The 24736-nt window shown below is 45.4% G+C and overlaps 1 protein-coding gene and 1 pseudogene across 1 annotated transcript in view; both read left to right on the top strand.

Moving 5' to 3' along the window:
* The window catches only part of LOC134341937 (zinc finger protein 227-like), a 367790-nt gene that overhangs the window by 201845 nt on the left and 141209 nt on the right, over positions 1 to 24736 (top strand). The gene's annotated exons all lie outside the window — the stretch shown is intronic.
* On the top strand, positions 7293 to 11168 carry LOC134341973 (probable G-protein coupled receptor 139; annotated as a pseudogene).

Raw genomic sequence — 24736 nt, 5'->3', positions numbered from 1 at the left:
GAGAGGGGAAGGTGTCAGGAGTGACGGGGTGAGTAGGGGAGAGACTCACTGGAAACAAAGAGACAGAAGCGATGAGGAGAGGCGAAAATTGACATTGCAAAATGGCAGCCAACCAGCGTAAGTTGCACAATATCGAGGTGGTGGGGAGAGGAAAGGGAAGGGAGATAGGAAAGGGGTTTGCTAGTGATGGGATGGGAAAGGGATTGACAAGATGGTGAGTGTGAGGGAGTGACTCACTTCGTAGTGGAGGAAGTGGGAGGGAGGGTCACACACTTTCACAAAATGGCTGTCGGCAGATGGTTAAATGGAGAGTCGAGAGAGCGGGCATCGAGGGAAAGGAGAGGAGGGATGAGGAGTTGAGATTGAATAAACAGGGAGGGAAGTGAGTGGAAGGTGAGGAAAAGGGTGTGTTTCATTCTACGATGCTGGGGGAGCAGCTGTCAATGGTAACCATCACAAAATGGCCGCCAGCCAGGGTGAGATGGGCGTTGATAGAGGGGACAGAGAGCGGAGTGTGTCAGGGGTGACAGGATGCCGAGGATGGGACAGGGTGACTCGTAACAAGGGAGCTGGAACACTGAGGTTACCCATGGGGAGGAATGTAGCTACGGGAAGAGCTTGACAACGTTACCACCCCCTCCTATCTCAGAAATACCGCCTTGATTTTTCCCCTCCCCTCCTCAGGCCGCTCGGCCCGAATCCCTCAGGCTGTCCCGTGCAGTGAGGAACGTGACGTCACTGAGGCCCGTCAGAGGCAGGAGTGGGCCCAGGCTCGCTGGAGAAGATGGAGGCGAGGTCTGTCGGTGCGGGCTGGTTAGCAGAGGGCGGAGTGAGAGGGAGGGATCAGATTGAGAACGGGAGGGGAGAAAATAAAGGTGAGAAGAGGAGACGAAATGAGTAAAACCATCATCGCCTCTGCGTCGTCCATTACCCACTCCCTCAACCTCTCTCTCCCTCACTCCCCTCTCTCCCCCCTCTGTCCCCTTTTCCCTCTCCATCTCCTCCCCCAGCTCTCTCTCCCACCCTGTCCTCCAGCCCCTCTCACCACCCTTTATTTCGTTTCTTCTTCTGTCCCCATCTCTCTCTCTACCCCTCTCTCCCACCCGACTCTTCCTACCCCCTTTTACTCTCCAGGCCCCCAGTCTCTCTACCCTCCCCCACGCCAGCTCGACCCGTCTCTATATCCCCGGTCTCATCCCAAATCTCTCCCTCTCCCCGGCTGCTCTCTCATCTGCGATTCCTCTCCCTCTCCTCCTGGTCTATCTCCCGTCTTGGTCTCTCCCTCTCCCTCACTGGCCTTTCTCCTCGTCTCACTCTCCCCCCCCCACGTTCTCTCTCCGCCCTCCCAGATTCTCTCTCTCCCACATTCCCTCTCTCCATCAGTCTCTTTCAAAGTTAAAAGTAAACTTATTATAGAAATGCTTCTATGTCACGGTATACAGCTCTGAGATTCAGTTTAGAAACATAGAACATAGAAAACCTACAGCACGATACAGGCCCTTCGGCCCACAAAGCTCTGCCGAACATGTCATTCTCTTGCAGGCATCCACAAAAACAACATAAAATAGTAACGATAATTGAATCACTGAAATATATCTGCTGATGGAAATTAGACAGGGCTTTCTTCCCCCAGGGTCCCTCTCCACTCTCTCCTCACCCCCATCTGTCTGTCCCAGACTCTCAGACCCTCTACATACTCTCAATACCACGGAGCTCTTTCTATCCCGTCTCTCTGCCGTCTCTCTTTCTTTCCCCCAATCACCTCAAGTGGTGGAGGTAAATCTCTCTCTCTCTCTCTCTCTCTCTCTCTCTCTCTCTCTCTCTCTCTCTCTCTCACTCTCTCTCTCTCTCTCAGTCTCTCTCACTCTCTGTCTGTCTGTCTGTCTCTCTCTCTCTCTCAGACTCTCTCTCTGTCTGTCTGTCTCTCTCTCTCTCTCAGTCTCTCTCACTCTCTCTCTCTCTCTCTCTCTCTCTCTCTCAGACTCTCTCTCTGTCTGTCTGTCTGTCTCTCTCTCTCTCTCTCTCTCACTCTCTCTCTCTCACTCTCTCTCTCTCTCTCTCAGACTCTCTCTCTCTCAGTCTCTCTCTCTCTCTCTCTCTCTCAGACTCTCTCCCCCGCCCGCTTTCTCCCTGATGTCGCTGTCCCTTTCTCTCAATTCCAAACCCAGACTCTCCCACGGGAGGAAGTGCGAGGAGAGAGAGAAGGATTGTTACAGAGAAACATTTAGAGGCAGTGAGAAAAAAAAAGAGAGGGACAGTCGGACAGGCAGACAAATACGGGAGAGAAACTGAAAAAAACAACAGAAAGCAAACCCGAGCGAGAGAGTAAGTCCGAGAGAACAATGAGTACAACCGAGAGAGCGAGAGATAGAGACACACACACAGAGAATTCAAGTGAATGAGAGAGAGAGAGAGGGGTGGAGAGAGAGAGAGAGAGGGGGGGGGAGTGGAGAGAGAGAGAGAGAGAGAGACCGAGGCAGAGAGTGATAGTTAAAGAGAGAGGGAGAGACAGAGACAGAGAAAGACAGTGAATGTCAGGATCACTGTCAATCGGAGACGAGATTTGGACGAACAGCGACGCGTGAGAGGTTCCATTCAGAGCAGCAGAAACTCGCCCCGCAGCTCGGGAACAGCAGGAACTGGGGAACGGAGCGAGAATGGGAAACCTCAGACCCTCCCCTTGTGCTACCCTGTTTACTATGTTTGGGTCAGAGAGAATGGAGCTTCCCAATCCCCTGTCTGAGTGTGTGTAGCTCCCTCACTATCTTCTCTCCTCTGTCCACACGCCTCATCTCCTCCACTCCCCCACCCTCCTCACCTGTCACCATCCTCACACAGCAGTATGTCAGTAAATCTCCAGAAAAGCACAGTACTAACCACCATTAGAATAGTCGGGAAGTTCCGAGAAATTGAGAAATGAGTGTGCCCGTTCCTCTGGTTTTATCAGCTTGAGCCGAGAAAAACACATTAATACATATTGACGTGTATAGCACATACATCGCATAATATCTTGGTGTAAAACCGATCTGGAAAACTTACAAAGGAAAATAAGGACTGAAATGAGGAATTTTAGAAAACATCATGTACGCTCGAACTCCACCTAGGAACGAAGGATGAACAGAATAAGATATAAAAACTTTACACAACAGTCAGATAAAACTTCTAAGGATATATTTTCATTAATGGAAACATGATTAACCACTGCAACGAACATATACTATTCTGATAAGAAGTACAGGAAACTGAAATTAAATGTAAGGACACGGATGAAAAATGAAGGAAGTATCAGGACAGTAGAAACTGTTAACCAATGGAAGAGCATGAACTCCAGACCCGGCAACATCCTTGTAAATTTCCTCAGAAATATATCATACTACATCCGCGTGATATCCCATCTCCTGTACTTAACTCTTTGAGACATGAAGGCCGATGTGCCCAAAGCTTTCTTTACGACCCTATCTACCCGTGACGCTACGTTCAACAAGGTATGGACCTGTATTCCCAGCTCCCTTTGTTCCACCGCACTCCTCAGTGCCCACCGTTCAAACACCCCTGGTTAGTTCTACCGAAGAGAAGCACCTCGCATTTGTCAGCATTAAATTCCTGCAACCATTTTCAGCTCATTTCTCCAGCCGGTGCGGATCCAGCCGTAAGTCATTACAGCCTTCCTCGCTGTCCACTACACCTACAATTATGTTGTCATCTGCAAATTTCCAGTAAACCACATTATCATTCAGATGGTTGATATAGACGAGAAACAAAAACGTTCCCAGCACTGATCCCTGTGGCACTGTGGGAGTCTCAGGCCTCCAGTCAGAGATACAACACTCCACCTCCACTCTCTGGATCCCACTACAAAGCCAATGTCTCATCCTGTTTACTACGTCATCATGAATACCGAGCGACTGAACCTTCGTGACCAACCTCCCACGCGGGAGCTTATCATCTGGTCACTTACACGGACACAATCACGTGGCAAACATCATTCACAAAATCCTGCTTTAAAAGGCAAAGTCATAAAAGGTGCCATACATTACTACAAATACAATCCGCCTCCTGTTTTAGAGTCAGAGTCCTACAATAACATGACGACCGACCCATTATTACGGGTAGGGCAATCCATAATACTTGGGATATCACACCAGGACACCCAGTTGTAAGCAGGAAGTAGAGGTGAGAATACGTGTGGAAGTCAGAGATAGGTATACGAATAACAATAGTAGTAGTAGTAGAAACAATAATAATAATAATGATAATACTTGATGAACTCCTCACAAATATTGCCTAAGACTGCCGAAGTGCCAGCGATGTAGGTTGGGTCAAATCTGCTTTGCGCCTCCGGGACCGCTTTGAGAAGTGAAATGAAGATGATGCTGAGAGTCAGACCGTTGCACTCGATCACTTGTGAGGGGACGAGACGGGTCAAGCGGCTTCGGCGATAGTGGGGACCTCGTTTGGGACGAATGGCCGTCATCGTTTCCAGGTTGTTAGAGAAAAGAGAGAGGACAGACAGTTCAGTAAAAAAATCGAAATGGTGTGAAGCCTACATTCGGTGGCATAAGGAAGGGGCAATGTGATCCACAGGCAGGAAACAGCGCCCCCTAGCGCCTTCACCAGCAGTTTGTGGGATGCTAACCAGGACAGTCTGGGAAAAAATCATCAAGAAATTACCATCAACAGATCACTTGCAATAGCAGAGGAAACAACAGACTGGACCATTGTTACACCACCATCAATAATGCCTACCGTGCTATTCCACGCCCTCACTTCGGGAAGTCTGATCACCTGGCTGTACTTGTAATCCCTGAGTATAGGAAGGGACTGAAGACTGCAGTGCCTGCAATGAAGACCAAGAAGGTACGGACAAGGGAGGCGCAGGAGCGCCTACAGGACTGCTTTGAATCGGTGGACTGGACTGTATTCAGGAATTCATCTTCAAATCTGGATGAGTATGCTGCAGTTGTTACCAGCTTCATTAAAACCTATGTGGATGAGTGTGTGCCTACAAAGACTTACTGTACATTCCCAAATCAAAAGCCGTGGATGAACCAGAGGGTATGTCTCTGCTGAAGTCTAGATCTGTAGCATTTAAATCTGGCGACCTGGGTGTGTACCGGAAAACCTGGTAAAAATTGCGGAGGACCAAGCGACAATTTCAAACGAGGTTGGAGGCGACATCGGATGTACAACTCTGGCAGGTTTGCAAGACATTGCATCCTACAGAGCAAAACCCAACAGTATGAATGGCAGCGATGTTTCACTACCAGATATACCCAACGCCTTCTATGGGCGCCTTGAAAGGGAGAATATAACTGCTGCGCCCGGTGCCGCTGTGATCTCCGTCTCAGAGGCCGATGTTAGTCTGTCTTTAAAGACAGTGAATCCTTTCAAGGTGAAAGGTTCAGTGGAATTCCTGGTCAGGCTCTGAAAACCTATGACAACCAACTGGCGGGACTATTCAAGGATATTTTCAACCCCTCACCGCTACAGGCGGAATTTCCTACTACTTCAAAAGAAAATCAACAATTATACCACTGCCTAGGAAGATTAATGAGAGCTGCCTTAATGGCTGTCTCCCGGTAGCACTCACATCGACAGTGATGAAATGCGTTGAGAGGTTTGTTATGACTAGAGTGAACTCCTGTCTCAACAAGCATCTGGATCCACTGCAAATTTCCTATCGCCACGACAGCGCAACGTCAGATGCAATGTTAGCGGATCTTCATACGGCTTCAGACCACCTGGACAATACAAATACCTATGCAGGATGCTGTCTGGTGACAATAGCTCAGCTTTCAACACCAGCATTCCCGCAATCCTGATTGAGAAGTCACAGAACATGGGCCTCTGTACCTCCGTCAGCAACTGGATCCTCGACTTCCCAACTGGAAGACCACAGTCTGTGCGGATTTTTGATAACATCTCCTCCACGCTGATGATTGACACTGGTGCACCTCGGGGCTGTGGGCTTAGCCCACTGCTCTACTGTCTGTACACCCATGACCGTATGGCTAGGCATTGCTCATCTGTAAATTCACTGTAAATACAACCATTGTTGGTAGAATATGATATGGAGACGAGAGGGTGCACTGGAACGAGATATACCAACTAGTGGATTGGTGTCTCAGCCACAACCTGACACTCAACGTCAGTAAGACGGAAGAGCTGATTGTGGACTTCAGGAACGGTAAGGAAAAGGATCAGATACCGATCCTCATAGAGAGATCAGAAGTGGAGTGAGCTGTTTCAGGTCCCTGGGTGTCTGGATCTCTGATCCTGGTCCCAATATGTCAATGCAGCTGTAAAGAAGGCAAGACAGCGACTATACTTCATTTTTAGTTTGAAGTGATTTGATCTGTCAATAAAAAACACTCAAAAACTTCTGTAGATGGGAGAACGTTCTGTCAGGCTCTCTCCTTCTCTCCCTCCCTCTATCAGTCTCTCTCTGTCTCTCTCTCCTTCTCTCCCTCCCTCTATCAGTCTCTCTCTGTCTCTCTCTCCTTCTCTCCCTCCCTCTATCAGTCTCTCTCTGTCTCTCTCTCCTTCTCTCCCTCCCTCTATCAGTCTCTCTCTGTCTCTCTCTCTCTCTCTCCTTCTCTCCCTCCCTCTGTAGTCTATCTGCCTGTCTGTCTGTCTGTCTGTCTGTCTGTCTCTTTCTCTTTCTCTCTCTCTCTCTCTCTCTCTCATTCTGTCTGTCTCTTTCACTCTGCCTCTCTCACTCTCTCATTTTCTCTTTCTCTCCTCCCCCTCTTTGTCTGTCTGCCTGTGTCTCTCTCCCTCTCTCCCCCCTCGCTATCTCTCTCTCCCTCTCACTCTCTCAGCCAAATACTTATGCCACCCTGCTTCCATTCAGAATATATGAAAAGTAAGCTTTTGAAACAAATACCTGTTTTATTTAAAGGAACTTAATGAGAGAATCTGCACATTTTATTCTCACCTTAACTTCGAATTTTACTCTGACTCAGTTTTTGCTAACTCTACTGAATATTTTAATAAACAAATTGTGAACTCATAAAACTTCATTGCTCGAAATTATTTTACAACACCTCCGCACCTGCTACTTAGCTGCTGTGCAGAAAGGGTTAACTGCATCTGTCATTTCATTAAATGCCGATATCGTCATTTCCACGGAGGGTTTCGGCGTCACAAGGGAGTTCCCCTCTCCTATTAATAAGCATCGGAATCACTGAGTTCTCACCGAGCAGCCGCTCCGATACTCACAGCGGTTCGCCGATCCACACAGCCGGACAGAGAGAGCACACTCTGCGGAAGGAAGGTTTGCTGGCTCCGTAATGGGTCAGAGTCCGGGAACAGCAGCGTGGAATGTGAAAGAAACTCGGAACAATGTCTTCTGGGCTGCTCAATTTATCTTTGCGAAGCATGAATGGATGACCTTGGATCTTCGAATCACGCACGCATTAAAAGTCATTCAAGTGATTTACTACCCTTGTCTCGCTATCATTGTCCTTCCCGGTGAGTGTCTCTCCAAAACTCAACTATACAACAATATTTAACTGCTTTCTAATATTTATCACCCATTTGAAATTACTGCTGCTGTCGCACACTCCAGGTAAGAAATCCCCAAAGGTTCAAATTCTGCAACGATTCTGTTTACTGTGGTTCTTGTAAATCTGCGGGTGTAATGGCCATTGATCCAATCGGTAAACTCCGTTCAATCGTTGCTCACATCAGTTCATAAACGAGGTTCTGATATTTTGCCTCTGGAAGCGTTGCTTCCTCTCAGTCGCTCCATCGCCCGCTCGAAAATATCGGCTTTTGAGTCAAGTTGCTTCCTCTCCTTGTGTTTGCAGCGGAATTCAATCTGACTTCCAGGTGCGGATTATTCTCGCAGACAACCGGTCTGATGATGAACCAGCCGCCAACGTCACCGCGCACCCAGCCCCGCCCAGCTCCGTACGTGCTGCCACGTCATCGAACAGAACATCCCGCCTTCCCACTTCTCCCAGAACCGACTGTCTGCTCTAAACTCCCGGGCTGTCCAGGGAATCCGTGATCCTTTCCTCACGGTTCACCACTGGCATTCGTCCCGCTGCAGCTCCATCTCCGCATTACCGGAGTTTGTGAGCAAATGTCTGAATTGTTTCACCTCTGTCCTTTCCTGTGGTAATTCACGTAATTTTAAACAATCCTTCATTCGCTTTTCAAATGTCACTCTGAGGCTTTCTCAGAATTGGGTTATAATAATGATAAAGAGAGACGGCTTGTTATCTGTTTTCTCCTGTTAGAAGTTACCTTATGGTGAATATTCCCGACTCTCATTCTCTGGTCGTTTCAAACAATGTTCATCTGAATAACATTGTGCGCCAGAAAATGTAGTTGTCTATATACAATACAGTTCGAAGTTCAGAATTTATCCTTGAATTCAATTGGCATTTTATACAAAATAAAAAGGAAAAGGATCTCATTTTTACTATATTATCGTTAAAATATTCTCACAATCATTCGCTCTCCTCTGACGATCTGCCTCCAATCGATACCCGTATCAGATGTGATTCTATGATCGGAACTCAGCAATTATAAAATGCCATTGTCCTTTCTGTTGAAAATTACGTTCACCAGCAATGTTTCTGTGTGTTGCTTGAAATTCCAGCATCTGCAGATTTCCTCGTGTTTGTCCTTTCTCTGTGTGTTTTATCTTTGAATTTTTTTGACCCGCGAAAATTGACTGTGATCTCAGTAATTTAGAGTAGTCCTGGTACAAAACTCATTCCACTGAAATTCAAAAAATCCTCAACTGATGATTTTATTATCGTCGCCGTTTACATTTGACTGTCAACTCTGTCGGTGCTCTGAAGCGACAAAAACTAAACAAAAAATCTGCGCACTGAACGATTACGAACAGGCCATGAAATTCTGACAGTGATGCATTGCTTTGGGGATAAAAGAGGGTCATTATTGCGGGGAAGTAAATTTTTACCACGAATCAAATTAAATGCAAAGGAATGGAGGATAATCTCTTTAGTAAGGGCAGGAGTATCTGAAGGGGCTAAAGAACCGTGGAAGAAAAATTCCAAAGGAATATCATTTGCCCAGTTAACTTTCGGCTTGTGAACGTAACATCGGCTGCAGCAAAATCTGGTCTCCCGCTGAATGTGTCAGAGAGTCGACCAGCTTCTCCGAGCTTTAGGGCAGCAGCTTCAAATCGGTTAATGGGTTGTGTGAAACTTGGATGGATTCCGCTGTTCGGAATCACTCGCACATCGAGCGAATTCACCGGAGCTACTGCTGTCAGGCCAGTGACAGTACTTTATATAGAGCGAGGATGCCCGAGACCACGCCACAGAACCGTGGTATTGTATGTATTCCACTGTACTGCTGCCACAAAAAAGAGGAACTGATTTCTTGACTTCAGATGGTGACGTTAAATCTGATTCTGATATGGGTGTCGGTTGGCGACTGAGAGTGGGAAGCGGTCAGGGTGAGAGAATCGTAGTTGGGAAAAGTGGGAGGGAGAGGGGAAGGAGCGGGAAGCACCGGGGAGATATTCTGTAATTGACAATAAATTTCAACATCGATTTTTTCCGCCAGATTTGCAACCTGGTTCTCCGCTCTACGTTGACAATACGGTATTGTGCAAAACGCTTAGGCTACCTAACTAAATATATGTTTGCCAAAGACTTTTGCAGAGTAATGCATAATGATCAGGGGAGGGAGTCTGCCCTTGATCTAAACAGTTATTCTTGCCGAAATTTATCTAATTGATTGTAAGTTTCTGTACAGCTCGTATTTGAAGTTCGATTTACATCTTTCCCTTCAACATATAGAAAGTTACCAATTATCAGTAATCGCTATCTGTGTTATTCACTGCTGTGGTGAATCTGTGGAATTCTCTGCCACAGGAAACAGTTGAGGCCAGTTCATTGGCTATATTTAAGAGGGAGTTAGATATGGCCTTTGTGGCTACGGGGATCAGGGGGTATGGAGGGAAGGCTGGGGCGGGGTTCTGAGTTGGATGATCAGCCGTGATCATAATAAATGGTGGTGCAGGCTCGAAGGGCCGAATGGCCTACTCCTGCACCTATTTTCTATGTGTCTATGTTTCTATGTTTCCTGTGTGATACCGGCCCTCAAATATTACGGTTGATTGTTCAGTGACTTCACTAACGATTTGATTCTAATAATTGATTTTCTTGATAGACTTTCCGAGGAGCATTTATTTACTCCTGTGACTAGACACAAAAAAACAAATCCGATAAATTGTATGACAATGTAGAACGCTTCCGGATGTGTCTCCACTATTTTTTTTATCCCCCTCACAGTGAACTTGGTGACCATTTAAATCTTGTCCAGAGGAAAGTGCGGTCTCTCCAGAGTTGTCACTCGCTACCTGGTTGCCATGGCAGCGGCGGATCTTATGATCGTTGTCCTGGACCTAATATTGAGCAGGATTCCGAATATTTACGTCGAACTGGAACTTTTCCTCTGGGCTGCGGATACACCCGTGTGTAAAATCCACGCCGTCCTGCTTTACGCCGCCACCGATTGTTCGGTCTGGTTCACCGTCACCTTCACATTTGACCGGTTTGTGGCCATTTGTTGCCGGAAACTGAAAACAAAATATTGCACCGGGAAAACTGCGGCTGTGATTCTGGGGACAGTGACTGTAATCAGCTGTTTAAGGAGCATTTACTGGTATTTCCGGCTCTCACGGTATTATGCAGTGTTGATCGCTCCATTTATTTGTCTAGATACCGTGTATTATTTCTCTTTATCTGTCGCAATATCAATTGACTTATTTAATTACCTCCTCACCCCTGTAATCCCATTCCTGCTGGTTCTCCTGACGAATGGATTCACCGTCCGGCATGTTCTAGTCACCAGCAGAGGGCGCAGGAGACTCCGGCGTGCTGACAAGGGACAGGGTGACAGGGACCCGCAGATGGAGAGCCGCAGGAAATCCCTCGTTTTACTGCTGATCATCTCTGGCAATTTCGTCCTGCTGTGGGCACCGTTCACTGTGTATTCTGCGTGGAAACTGCTGTCTGATTCCTCTGCCGTGACGCTGCCTCCTGATTCTCTGCGAGAACTGGGCTCGATGCTGCTGCACAAACACGGCTCTTTACGCCGTCACCCAGAACAAGTTCAGGGAGCAACTGAAGGACGCGATAAAACATCCCCTGGCTCTCGTTGCTGCCAGGATGTCATGAATTAGTGATGTTTCCCTGCCTGGCCAAATCAATTACCCACTCATTGCAGGCAATCTCTGCACCAATGGAGCCCGCGTTGTCCTTGTCCGTCTCATTCCTCGCCAGTTTTCCCATCGCGCATGATCCCTCACTCTGGCTCACTGACGATCATTTCAATCGATTTATTTTCCTGCATTCACCAGTTTATATCCACCTCTCTTCCCCAGTGGAGCGACCTACGTTCTGTTAGTGTAGATCAGCGCCATCGTTGTGACCCACATTTCTGCCGTCAAAGTCCCTGTGTTCGTTTTAAAAATCCTTTAATAATCATTATTAAAGATCGACACAAAGTACATTAAGGTAATCAAGTCAATATATTAATATGTACAACGAAGAATTAAATTACCAAATAATTGGTTAACAAAATTAAGCATTATGTCAGCAATAATAATAAAATATAAAGTATTACGAATATTTTTTTAAAGAAAAAAAAACTACTAACTAAAAAAAAAACATTAGGAGCACACCCTCGGAGCTCTACGTCATCCGAGCTTCCATAAAAGAAAACCATCAATCCGCCAACTGAAATCCATTCAAACAAAATTCGGAATGAAACTCAAGTCAGATGATAGTAGCGAGCAAATGAACTTGAGCTTTTCTCAAAATCAAATCGAGGCTCAAAAGTTCGACTTCCAATTTTCTCCAAATTCAGACACAGCATCACCTGTGAGATCCATTGCGTGGGAGCAGAAGCATCTTTCCATTTCAACAGAGTAGCCCTTCTGGCCAATAATGTAACGCATGCAATTACATGCTGGTCTGAGAAAGAAATACCATGAATATGTTGAGCGATTATACCAAACAAAACTGCCAACTTATTAGGTTGTAAATTTTTTTTTATAACTTTAGAAATTGTAGAGAAAATAGATTTCCAAGAAGGATCCAAAACAGAACACGACCAAAACATATGTGTCAATGTAGGTGTCTCGGTTTTACATCTATCACACTGATTATCAACATTAGAAAACTCCTTTGTCAAATAGTAACGATGTACAATTTTAAAATGAATTAAAGAGTGACAGGTACAGACCGACGAAGAATTAACCAATTTCAATATTCGCAACCAGTCCTCTGTTAGCAAGGTCATGTTAAGTTCGCTCTCCCAGTCTTGCTTAATTTTAAGTGAAGGATAATTATGCTGTTGTAACAATAAATTATAAATTTTCCCAATAAAGACTTTCACAAAAGGTTTCATTTTTAAAATACGTAATATCTAACAGGTCAGAATCCTGTATATATGGAAAATTACCTAAATATTTTTGTAAGAAGTGTCTGACCTGAAGATATTGCAAGAAATCTGAATACGAGAGAGTATTTAGTTACTACTTTCTCAAAAGACATCAGAGGATCGGGACTGCAGAGCGTCGTGGGAGCTGAATTCTGAAGGAAGGCTGTTTTGTTTAAAAAACTTCTTCGAGTGCAAGAAGGACGGGACTGCGCAGGCGCGTGACGTAACAGGACAGCGCGGAGAGTTTGAAAAGGAGACCACCCTGTACAGCAGGCAGCGGAGTGAGTGGGAGCAGAGTGTAGGGCTTTGGCTTCAATGGGCTTCGGCGGTAAACGGGAAGAGAGGAAAGCGAAGCACCAACTCCTTTTTTTACCCCTTTGGCGAATCGGCCCGGACAGACAGGAACAGCAGGGCTCTCACAGCTAACGGTACGAACCAACGGTTTAAAAAAGTTCGTCTGTTTAGCGAGGTAAGTGGGTGAGTAGTCTTATTTTTCCTGTTTCATTCCTGTAGAATTAGGTAGCATGCCTACAGGGTTAGTGCTTTGTTCAGGGTGTCAGAATTGGGAATCCTGGGAGACCTCCAGCCTCCCTGATGGCCACATCTATGCCAGGTGCACCGAGATGCAGCTCCTCAGAGACCGTGTTAGGGATCTGCAGCTGCAGCTTGATGACCTACTGCTTATCAGGGAAAGTGAAGATGTGATAGACAGGAGCTACAGGGAGCTAGTCATCCCTAGGCTACAGGGGGCAGAAAACTGGGTCACTGTGAAGGGAGGGAAGGGAAATGCCCGGATAGTGGAGAGTACACCTGTGGCTGCCCCCCTCAGCAACAAATATCTTGTTCTAGATGCTGTTGAGGGGGGACGCCCACGGTGACCGGGTCTCTGGCACTGAGCCTGGTGCTGTTGTGCAGGAGGGAAGGAAGGAGAAGAGGAATGCGGTAGTCGTAGGGGATTCCACAGTCAGGGGAACGGACAGAAGATTCTGTGAGCCCGACAGAGATACCCGCATGGTGTGTTGCCTCCCAGGTGCCAGGGTACGGGATGTCTCGGATCGGGTCCAGAATATTCTCAAGGAGGAGGGCGAGCAGCCAGTTGTCTTGGTACATGTTGGTACCAATGACATAGATAGGACAAAGGAGGAGGTCCTGAAGAGAGATTTCTGGGAGTTAGGAAGGAAGCTGAGAAGCAGGACCTCCAGGGTAGTAATCTCGGGATTGCTACCTGTGCCACGTGCTAGCGAGGGCAAGAATAGTCGGATCAGGCAGATGAATGCCTGGCTGAGAGACTGGTGTAGGGGGCAGGGCTTCAGATTCTTGGATAATTGGGATCTCTTCTGGGGGAAGTATGACCTGTTCAAAAAGGATAAGTTACGCCTGAACCCGAAGGGGACCAATATCCTGGCGGGAAAGATTAATGGAGCTGTTAGGGAGGGTTTACACTAATTTGGCAGGGAGATGGGAACCGAAATGATAGAGCAGAGGAAGGGGAAAACAGAAATAAACCTAAGATAGTGAGCAGTAAAGATGTCAGGAAAGACAGGCAGGTGATGGGGTGAATTTGCCGCCATTGGGATGAGTTGCGGTGCAATAAAGTTGCAGTGAAATCAAAGAAAAAAGTATCAAATACTGGTCTTAAGGTGTTGTACTTAAATGCACGCGGCATAAGAAATAAGGTGGATGATCTTGTCGTACAGCTACAGATTGGCAGGTATGATATTGTGGCCATCACTGAGACCTGGCTAAAGGATGCATGTCTCTGGGAGCTGAACGTCCAAGGATACACGGTGTATCGGAAGGATAGGAAAGAAGGCAGAGGAGGAGGCGTGGCTTTATTGGTAAGAAATGATATTAAATCATTAGAAAGAGGTGATCTCAGCTAGGAAGGTGCAGAGTCTTTATGGGTTGAGATAAGAAATTGCAGGGGCAAAAGGACCCTGATGGCAGTTATTTATAGGCCTCCAAATAGCTGCAGAGATGTGGACTACAAATTACAACAGGAAATAGAAAAGGCTTGTCAGAAGGCACTGTTATGGTAATTGTGGGGGATTTTCACATGCGGGTGGATTGGGAAAATCAGGTCAGCACTGGATCTCAAGAGAGAGAATTTGTAGAATGTCTGCGAGATGGCTTTTTATAACAGCTTGTTGTTGAGTCTGCTAGGGGATCGGCTGTACTGGATTGGGTATTGTCTAATGAACCGGAGGTGATTGGAGAGATTGAGGTGAAGGAACCCTTAGGAGGCAGTGATCATAACATGATTGAGGTCACTGTGAAATTTGAAAAAGATAAGCCGAAATCTGATGTGTCGTTATTTCAGTGGAGTAAAGGAAATTACAGTGGCTTTAGAGAGGAACTGGCCAAAGTTGACTGGAAAGGGACACTAGCGGGAAAGACGGCAGAGCAGCAGTGGTTGGAGTTTATGTGAGAAGTGAGGAAGGTGCAAGACAGGTATATTCCAAAAAAGAAGACGTTTTGGAATGGGAAAAAGATCCAACCGTGTTTGACAAGAGAAGTCAAAGCCAAAGTTAAAGCAAAGGAGAGGGCATACAAAGAAGTAAAAATTAGTGGGAAGACAGAAGATTGGGAAGTTTTTAAAAGCTTACAAAAGGAAACTAAGAAGGTCATTAAAGAGGGGAAACATTAACTATGAAAGGAAGCTAGCAAATAATATCAAAGGGGATACTAAAAGCTTTTTCAAGTATATAAAGAGTAAAAGACAGGTGAGAGTAGATATAGGACCGATAGAAAATGATGCTGGAGAAATTGTAATGGGTGATAAGGAGATGGCAGAGGAGCTGAACGGGTATTTTGCATCAATCTTCACTGAGGAAGACATCAGCAGTATACCAGACACACAAGGGTGGCAAGGAAGAGAAGTGTGCGCAGTCACAATTACGACAGAGAGAGTACTCAGGAAGCTGAATAGTCTAAAGGTAGATAAATCTCCCGGACCAGATGGAATGCACCCTCGTGTTCTGAAGGAAGTAGCTGTGGAGATTGCGGAGGCATTAGCGATGATCTTTCAAAAGTCGATAGATTCTGGCATGGTTCCGGAGGACTGGAAGATTGCAAGTGTCACTCGGCTATTTAAGAAGGGGGCAAGGAAGCAAAAAGGAAATTATAGACCTGTTAGCTTGACATCGGTGGTTGGGAAGTTGTTACAGTCGATTGTCAATATGAGGTTACAGAGTACCTGGAGGCATATGACAAGATAGGCAGAACTCAGCATGGATTCCTGAAAGGAAAATCCTGCCTGACAAACATATTACAATTTTTTGAGGAAATTACAAGTAGGCTAGACAAGGGAGATGCAGTGGTTGTTGTATATTTGGATTTTCAGAAGGCCTTTAACAAGGTGCCACACATGAGGCTACTTAACAAGATAAGAGCCCATGGAATTACGGGAAAGTTACATACGTGGATAGAGCGTTGGCAGATTGGCAGGAAACAGAGAGTAGGAATAAAGGGATCCTATTCTCGTTGGCTGCCGGTTACCAGTGGTGTTCCACAGGGGTCCGTGTTGGGGCCGCTTCTTTTTACATTGTACATCAACGATTTGGGTTATGGAATAGATGGCTTTGTGGCTCAGTTTGCTGACAATATAAAGATAGGTGGAGGGGCCGGTAGTGCCGAGGAAACGGAGCGTCTGCAGAGAGATTTGGATAGATTGGAAGAATGGACAAAGAAGTGGCAAATGAAATACAATGTTGGAAAGTGTATGGTTATGCACATTGGCAGGAGAAATAAACGGACAGACTATTATTTAAATAGGGAAAGAATTCAAAGTTCTGAGCTACAACGGGACTTGGGAGTCCTCGTACAGGATACCCTTAAGGTCAACCTCTAGGTTGAGTCGGTAGTGAAGAAGGCGAATGCAATGTTGGCATTCATTTCTAGACAATAGAGTATAGGAGCAGGGATGTGATGTTGAGGCTCTATAAGGCGCTGGTGAGATCTCACTTGGAGTACTGTGGGCAGTTTTGGTCTCCTTTTTTTAAAAAAAGGATGTTCTGACGTTGGAGAGGGTACAGAGAAGATTCACTGGAATGATTCCGGGAATGAGAGGGTTAACATATGAGGAACGTTCATCCGCTCTTGGACTGTATTCCTTGGAGTTTAGAAGAATGAGGGGAGACCTCATAGAAACATTTCGAATGTTAAAAGGCATGGACAGAGTGGATGTGGCAAAGTTGTTTCCCATGATGGGGGAGTCTAGTACGAGAGGGCATGACTTAAGGATTGAAGGGCGCCCATTCAGAACAGAAATGCGAAGAAATTTCTTTAGTCAGAGGGTGGTGAATCTATGGAATTTGTTGCCACGGGCAGCAGTGGAGGCCAGGTCATTGGGCTTATTAAGGCAGAGATTGATAGGTATCTGAGTAGCCAGTGCATCACAGGTTATGGTGAGAAGGCGGGGGAGTGCGACTAAATGGGAGAATGGATCAGCTCATGATAAAATGGCGCAGCAGACTCGATGGACCGAATGGCCGACTTCTGCTCCTTTGTCTTATGGTCTTATGACCCCAACAGACTCACAAGTGAAGTGTTTCCTCACCTGGAAGGACTGTTTGCGGCCCTGAATGGTGGCAAGAGAGGAGGTGTAGGGACAGGTGCAGCAGTTACGCTTACAGGGATAAGTGCCGGGTGGGACATCCGTGGGGAGGGACGTGTGGACCAGGAAGTCGCGGAGGGACCGACCCCTGCGGAAAGCGGAGAGGGGTGGAGAGGGAAAGATGTGCTTAGTGGTGGGGTCCTGTTGAAGGTGGCGGAAGTTGCGGAGGATAATGTGCTGGATCCAGAGGCTGGCGGTGTGGTAGGTGAGGACAAGGGGAACTCTGTCCCTGTTGTGGTGGCGGGAGGATGGGGTGAGGGCTGAAGTGCAGGAAATGGAGGAGATGCGGGTGAGGGCATCATTGATGACGGCAGAAGGGAAACCACGATCCTTAAAGAAAGAGGACATTTGAGATGTCCTGGAATGGAAAGCCTTATCCTGGGGGCAGATGTGGCAGAGACGGAGGAACTGGGAATAGGGAATGGCATTTTTGCATGTGGCGGGGTGGGAAGAGGTATAGTTGAGGTAGTTATGAGAGTCAGTGGGCTTGTGGAAGATGTCAGTGGACAGTCTGTCTCCAGAGATGGAGACCGAGAAATCGAGAAAGGGGAGAGAAGTGTCCGAGATGGACCAAGTGAATCTGAGGGCTGGGTGGAAGTTTGAAGTAAAGTCGATGGTAATTTACGTATTTATTTTCTTGCTTTATATATTATCATGTATTACATTGAGCTGTTGCTGCTAAGTTAACAGATCTCACGACACATACCGGCGATAATAAACCTGCTTAGTGTTCTGGTACTCATATTCCCTCACAGTTCTCCATCTTCGACCGATAGTCTAAACCGTCGCTCCAATTTTTTCATATAACAGAAAGCCGGCGCTGTTACCATTCAATGTTGAAGTTTCACTGTTAATTAGCAAAAAATATTAGTGTATATTATAAAGCTTAGCACTGATTTACCGAGCAAAAGCGAAATTTAAAGTTACAGGTTAGCTCTACTAAAGACGATGACCAATCCGAAAACCAGTCTTCTTCATATGAATAAATGACACACGACTGCCGCCTCTCGGAGTAGTTGGAGTAACACTTGTTCTATTTGTCCAACGAGTTTATGAGTGGCGGGCACGTTCTCTTTCATCCATTTGAATTCAGCCGACCGAAGGCACATACAAGTGCAGAGGAAATGGATCAGCTGCAGGAACTTCCTTCTTCAATTTTCACACTGCGGAACATTAACATCTATAAGTCCACGTTGACCGTCGGATTCACGAAATATGGCGGAAATGCTCCTTGCATCATTCCGTTAGCACACCTGAGCATTGGAGAATGCATTCCCAACTCAAAATGTTTTTTTTTTTGGAAATTTGAATTCAATTAAATAGAATAAAATTCCCCTTCTAATTAGTTTGGGAAGTTATTTCCAAAAGGACATTTGAAGTTCACTGGGGAACTTCGGAAGTGTCAGTCACTGGTCCAGCCTTTTCCAGGTGAAAAATAACTTGACGACTTTCAATGCTTACTAATATGAAGAGGCATTTTCTATTACTACTTGTGATTATTGTCGACCTTGTCAGCGATTCCGCAAACTGTAATGTGGGAAATGGATTAAGGGGTAAAACAGTAGCATTGAAGAGCAAGGAGCAGGAAACGTAACGGCGGGAGAGCTAACGACTCCGGAAAATCTAGATTTAAGTTGCTTAAATTGCCTTCAATGCCGGATATGAGATCAGACATCTGTTGGTAATAATTATTTCAGGCAGCATTAACCGCGGAAAGAAACTCGAATAAAAGGGGTATAACTTTATTGGTATCACACTGACATTCCCCTAAATCCAGATAGTATCCCTGAAGAGGTTTTGCATTACCACTGACAGATCTTCTGCTCAAATGAACATTCTTCTCTAAATGACATTAAGCCCCATAGTACCAGTATGTAGCGCCACGACAGATTCTGCCCCGCTCATTTTACCGGGTGATCGTGCAAGTGGATATACAAAACGAGCAGCGCGACAGCCAGACGCTTCCAGTGGCTTCATCACTTCAGAATTATTTTCCTCAGAAATACAAATGTGAGGCACGGTTTTTTTCGGTCAGAGACGGATTTCTTAGGCTGGAAACAAGTGCGGTAAACATTTGCCTACAGTTTAAGTAAGTAATCAAACGTTGATCGCAGCTAAAAGTAAAAATGAATTCCGGACTTCTTCGTTAACTTGTCAACGAAAACGGTGTATAAATTGGAGAATGATTGTGTGTTTATTCAGCCCCAACAGGAATATCACACAGAATGTCGCCTGACATTTTTTTGGAATTCAGCAGTTGAACAGGAGACCACAATAGATCATTTCACTTTTGAGCGGTACAGACTTTTAATATTTTGGAAACTAAATTCGCGGGGGAGAGAAGAACGACTTTCAGCTGCTCTCTGAACCTGTTTTGGGTCACACTGTATATGAATGTATTTGTGCAGCTGCTGAAATGCTGAATCACAGAACCCCAAACTGTCCCTGAAAGAGCGGAATAGATATTACCAGGTCTGTGTACAGGCATCGCCTGAGAATGGAGACCAGTGTGCTCGTCGCCCAACAGAGAAGGAAACCTGACGACAGGGTGGAAAACAGAATGATGGATTGTCTCGAGATTTCCATCTCCGGATCTCGCTGTTTCCCGAAATTTCCCCTTCCCTTGAACCCATTGCGACTCGACTCGCTGGCCAACTCTCTCTGACGGTCAGAACATTGAGGGTCAAAATGAGGAAGAAAGGAATCCCTTTCATCCACATTCTCATGTCTTCTCCCCGTAACCTTTTATGCCCTGATTATTTTAGAAACTATTAACCACCTCCCTAAGTGTACCTAATGACATGGCCTGCATAACCGTCTGCGACAACAAATTCCCAGATTTACCGCCTCCTGACTGAAGAGAAGTTTCCCCATCGTTGTTCTACATGGACGTCCTTCAATTCCGAGGCTGCGCCCTCTAGTGGTAGACTCACCCCACTCTGCACATCGTGTTTATCCAGACCTTCCGCTGTTCAATGGAAAACAATGCCATCTCCTCCCATTCTTCTAAGCTCAGCGAGTACAGGCCCAGAGCCATCAATTCGCGCTAATTGTTTACATCCCAGCTCCTTGGGACACATGGCACGGCAAGCGAAGACGGAGTTCGAAACTATTACAGTACAGCATTCCCGCAAAAATAGTCACAAATCTTGAAATTTATAAAACAAGAAGACAGCTTGTGTTACAGGCATAACAATGGCTCACCCTCAATGTAGGAATTAGGAAGATATAGATTTTTAAACTAGTGGAATACAAAAAGAATGTAAAGTCTAAAATTGAGTCCAATGTTTCTCATATCCGACAGTTTTACTGTAAAGGGGCCGTGCTGTAAAATAGCTGTAGCAATGGAAAACTAGTTTCTGGATGTAAATACCGTCAGGCCAATAGGGAAGATGTACTGATGTGTTGTCGAGTTACAGTGAAGCTCGCAGAAGCAATATTATGATCTCAATCACATTGCGGGCGTCGTCTTGTGCTCAATATAGAAAGCGTTAGTCAGGCAGAACACGTGCAATAAATCTCCCAGCAACGTGCTCGTACAGTCGGCAAACTGGAACATTAACTGAAGAGAGAGAGAGAACTGAAGAAGAGAGAAAGGGAATGGATGCCGGGATCGGCAGACACGGCTCGATCATTCCAAAGATTCGTGTAATGGACACTTCAAAAATGGATCTACAGTACGCAGTTTAAATATCGGATTTTAGGTGTTATAATGTGCAAGGCAAATAACATTTCACAAAAAGGAAGTCGCCAGGCAACTTAATGTATGACAGGTAGATTCTTTCAAAGACAGAAAGCCAATGCAGACCCGTTGGGAGCAATTGTTGTATTCATTGAAAACAGCAAAGCTTTCTGGAAGTTGAAATTGTTAATAAGTTTGTAGAGCAAGTGTGAGATTATTTTCGAAATTAGAAATTATTTGACCACTTCATCTGAGCGGTACAGACGTCTAAATATTTTGGAAACTAAAGTCGCGTGGGAGAGAGGAACAACTTTCAGCTGCTCTCTGAACCTGGTCTGGGTCATCCGTAAATAAATGTATTTGTGCAGCTGCTGAAATTCTGAATCACAGAACCATATAACAATTACAGCATGGAAACAGGCCATCTCCGCCCTTCTAGTCCGTGCCGAACTCTTACTCCCACCCCCTGCACCCAGCCCATAACTCTCCATTCCTTTCCTGTCCATATACCTGTCCAATTTTTCTTTAAATGACAATATCGAACCTGCCTCCAACGCTTCTACCGGAAGCTCGTTCCACACAGCCGCCACTCTCTAAGTAAAGATGCTCCCCCTCGTGTTACCCCTAAACTTTTGCCCCCTAACTCTCAACTCATGCCCTCTTGTTTGAACCTCCCCCACTCTCAATGGAAAAAGCCAATCCACGTCAACTCTATCTATTCCCCTCATAAATTTAAATACCTCTATCAAATTCCCCCTCAACCTTCTATGCTCCAAAGAATGAAGACCCAACTTGTTCAACCTTTCTCTGTAACTTAGGTGCTGAAAGTCAGGTAACATTCTAGTAAATCTCTGTATTCTCTCTATTTTGTTGACATCTTTCCTATAATTCTATAACCAGAACTGTAAACAATACTCAAAATTTGGCCTTACCAATGCCTTGACAAATTTTAACATTACTTCCGAACCTCTATACTCAATGCTCTGATTTATAAAGGCCAGCATACCAAAAGCTTTCTTCACCACCCTATCCACATGAGATTCCACCTTCAGGGAACTATGCACCGTTATTCCCAGATCCCTCTGTTCTACTGCATTCCTCAATGCCCTACCATTTACCATGTATGTATCGCTAAAACTGTGCTTGTAAAAAGCCAAATAGACATCTCTAGGTCTGTGTAGAGGCATCGTATGAGAATTAAGTCCAGACTGGTTGTCGCCCAACAGAGAAGGAACTCGCCGACAGGGTGAAAAACAGAATGATGGGCTGTCTCCAGCTTTCCATTTCCCAATCTTGCTGTTTCTCGAAACTTCCACGTCCCTTGAGCCCCCTGCGGACTCTGCTCGCCGCCAAAATCTGTCTGATTGTCAGAGCATTGAGGGTCAAAATGAGAAAGAAAGAAAGTAACGGATTCAACAGACGGTCCACCCAATAAAACCCATCAAACGATTCCGAAAAAGGAAGGGTGGGTCTACCAAAACTGACCCACTTAACTCTCACTAAAACTGTTGCTGCTTCCATGTACAGGAAATAAAATGGGATATTTAAAAAAACAGAACACATGGGTACTACGCCAATCACCAAATCAGCAATTTTGGGGTGCAGTGTTTCGTTTTAAATTTAGTCCAGCAAATGGCCACAAAGTGATCTAAAGTGAAATTGATAGGAAACCAGACGGAGCAATCAACGGCCACGTGACACATGACGTAGTGGACAAGGCAGAACGGAGCGTTGTCCAGGAACGTGTCAACTCCGTATGCTCGACCCATCCGGTAGAACAGGACTTCGATCATCACCACCATTAGATCCGCCGCGGCCATCGCCACCAGGTAGCGTGTGATACATTTGGAGAGACCGCATTTTCCTCGGCAGAGAATTATGATTGCAACAAGGTTAACTACAGTGAAACAAACAAACAAAAATAAATCAAAATCAAGCAGTTAAAAACATCAAATCGCGTTTATTGAAGAAATGCAAAGCGTATTTTGTCTGCTTGAAATAACTACGTGGTTCATCAATGATGGACTTTATCGCGAGGAGTAGGAATACAGCTGTGATTATGCAGATTATTTGAAACGCAGTCTAAATGCTTTACAGCCGCAATGATCAAATTATCTCTTCACGTTCACAGAATGCAGTAGCTAGGCAGAGCAGAGTTCAGGAATCATCGAGCACAGAAAAGAGTGGTTCGGCCCAGTATCTCTATGAAGACCGACATGGCCATCTGAGCTGGTTCCGTTCGTCCGTGTTGATTCACATCTCTCTAAACCACTCGCATTCATTAATCTGTCCAGTTGTCCTTTAAGTATTGTTAATGACACTGTATCACCCCCTTCCTTTGTCAGTCGGTCCAGATACAGTCCGTACTCTGTGTTATAAAATGTCCCTCAAATTCCAACTACATCTCTGCCCTCTGAAATTAAACCTACTCCCTTTACTTAATATGCCACAACATCATGGAGAAAACGATACAGTGCACATTGACTGTGTCTGAACATCATCACGAATTGATGCACCTCTATAAAGTCATACGCCTCAGATCTGCTTTAGGAAATAAAACCCTATTCGACAGAACCGCTCCCGATAACTCAGAAACTACATGCTTTGCATCATCTTTGTAAATGCTCCCTGCACTCTATTCTGCTATTTCTATATAAAAAAAAAAGCGAACACAATCCAAGCGAGGGAGCTCTAAAGGGAGTGTCAACGTGATGGATGTCTTGACGGCGATTTATAGAACGGTAGCATCAACAAGCGAAGAGCCCGAAATTCTTTGGAAGAATTGCTAGGATATGTTCCTCATCAACCCGGGATCCGGCCACTTGCCCTGTTATCTGAAAGCCCGATTGCAAGGCCAGATTCTGAAACCACAATCTTCCACGACTGCTGAAGGCTGGTGTCTCGGAAATTATATTGGTAACTTTCATATTATCTTCTGTTGTAAAGTTAATAACCTGTAACATCTCTTGGGGAGTCGAATTTATGGCACGGTTTCGGAGTGAGAAAAACACTTTAATATCAGTGTTTTGTAGCTGGTTGTCCCTTATGTGACTGATGTCATAACCACACTAATTGCCTCGGTGGAATTACTCTGAATTGCATATAACTCTGTAAAACCGATCACCGGTCCATATGAGCAGTTGGAACGTTCCGTGCAACTGAACGCTGCTTCTGACGGAGTATGGGATATGCAGCGATTTACTACATCGCGGCCATTTACTATCCTGCAATTGTAGCGATCGGTGTCCCTGGTAAGATACTGGAGCGGGTTACTATATGTACGGTGCTGTCGTCTTGCTTTTGTTCCGCTGCTCTCTTTGGATTTTTACTGAGCACAAACGCTACCGTCAGTTTCAGTTTCCATATTTTTCCAATATGATGATTTTTTTTTCTCTTTTGTCAAATACGTTGTTGCCGATATTTCATAGTTTGATCTTGCTCGGCTTTCTTAAGCGACAGCGGTTCCTTTTGCAGATCGGCATCTTCTTCAAATGCCTGTCCAGTCGACTATCGACAAGGAGGTCAGTTCTTCTATAATCACTAATTTATAAGTTATGCTTTGAACCTCATTAATTTCACTACAAATAAACCCTTCAGCTGTTTCACCTCTAATAATTAAAATGTTGTTTATGGAGCGATCGACCGTTCAGCGGTAGGTGCATCGTGGAAATCAGATGCCTGTCTCTAAGCTGTCGGAAGATCGCCAACCCCCTGCTACTCCAGTCCATTATTGTCCTCCAGCCGGAGTGCACCGACGGAGTCCCCACACACTGGATTTCTGCTTTCGATTTCCAAAAAAAAATCTATACCCTGCATAGCATTAGAAGAATGGTGAATATTCAGACAGTTGCAGCTAACGATAATTCTTTGTCGATTTTTTTTTCCTGCAAATGTCTTGTAGTTAATTTAACGGCGATTGTTATCCTATCTCGGGGAAAGTGCGGACTCTCCAAATGTATCTCCCGTTACCTGGTTGGAATGGCAACAGCTGATCTGATGGTGGT

Source organism: Mobula hypostoma, unplaced genomic scaffold, assembly GCF_963921235.1.
Source record: "Mobula hypostoma unplaced genomic scaffold, sMobHyp1.1 scaffold_42, whole genome shotgun sequence".
In the NCBI taxonomy this organism is placed as follows: Eukaryota; Metazoa; Chordata; class Chondrichthyes; order Myliobatiformes; family Myliobatidae; genus Mobula; species Mobula hypostoma.
The sequence above is the reverse complement of the archived record's forward strand: the minus strand, read 5'-3'. Positions and strand labels throughout refer to the sequence as shown.